Raw genomic sequence first — 1,201 nt, 5'->3', positions numbered from 1 at the left:
ATCATGAGACATTCATTGCATTTGGTGAATACATCTCTGAGCACCGCTGCACCTCATGGTCTGTCAGCTCTCTTGTGTCCATTCGCTGTGTGTTCTTCTGTGTCCGCTTGCATTCTTGGCAGCACTGGGAATCTGTGTCTCTTTTTTGTTGCATCATCTTACTGCATCAGCTCTCTGTGTGTGTGGTGCCACTCATGGGCAGGCTGCACTTTTTTTGCATGGGGCAGCTCTCCTTACGGGGCGTACTCCTTGTGTGTGGGGCTCCCCTTTGTGGGCGACACCCCTGAGTGGCACGGCACTCCTTGAATGCATCAGCACTGTGTATGGACCAGCTCACCACATGGGTCAGGAGGCCCTGGGTTGGAACCCTGGACCTCCCATGTGGTAGGTGGACACTCTATCAGTTGAGTCACATCTGCTTCCCTCTGTTGCATTTCTAACAAGTCCCAGTGTAATTCTGATGCTGCTGGACCAGGGGCCATATTCTGATTAGCATAATCATACCTACACCTCCAGTGTGGTCCATTTCACTTAGTGGAGGTAACACAGAAGGACAATAGAGCAGCATTGAGCATTTCCCTTCAATGGGAGTCCACAGGGCTATTCACTTTCCCACCCCTAACAACACAAGTGTGAGGTAATGAGGCTACATGATTGGGTTAGAAGCCAACCTGGCTTAAAAGGCCCAAGTTCCATAGAAACCAATATCTGTTCTAACAGCATCCAGATCCAGGGCTCTAGAAAGCCTAGATTCTCATAGTACAATCATAGTACGCCCAGTCTAGAGGCAGTTTCCCAAGCAAGGGTCGTTTCCCCCATTACCAGTGCCATTCTGCCTTTATCAGGGAATGGTTTCCAGGGAATAGTGCTAGGATATTCATCCATGGTCATTTTCCCATAGAGAAGGCAAAAGCATTTTGTTAAACATTGACTTACACTTAACAATTCAGATTTTCTTCCTGGGTATGTGAAAAGACCAACCAGAAGACTACAATAACCTGTCTGTCAGGTAAGGTGGGCCATGTGGCTAGTTTGAGGCCATGGAATATGAAGGGGAGTTGTGAGTTGTTGTATTTCTCTGAGCTCCTTCTTGGCTGCTTAACCGGCTGGGTGCAGAGGCTTCAGCAAAGGATTCCAAGGAGGATCTGTGGGGGATGATAGAGACTCACAAAGGAGGGGTGCAGAAACACGAGCAGAGGGA

The sequence above is a fragment of the Dasypus novemcinctus genome, chromosome 8 (genome assembly GCF_030445035.2).
Source record: "Dasypus novemcinctus isolate mDasNov1 chromosome 8, mDasNov1.1.hap2, whole genome shotgun sequence".
NCBI classification, from domain to species: Eukaryota; Metazoa; Chordata; class Mammalia; order Cingulata; family Dasypodidae; genus Dasypus; species Dasypus novemcinctus.
This window is presented reverse-complemented; position numbering follows the sequence as displayed.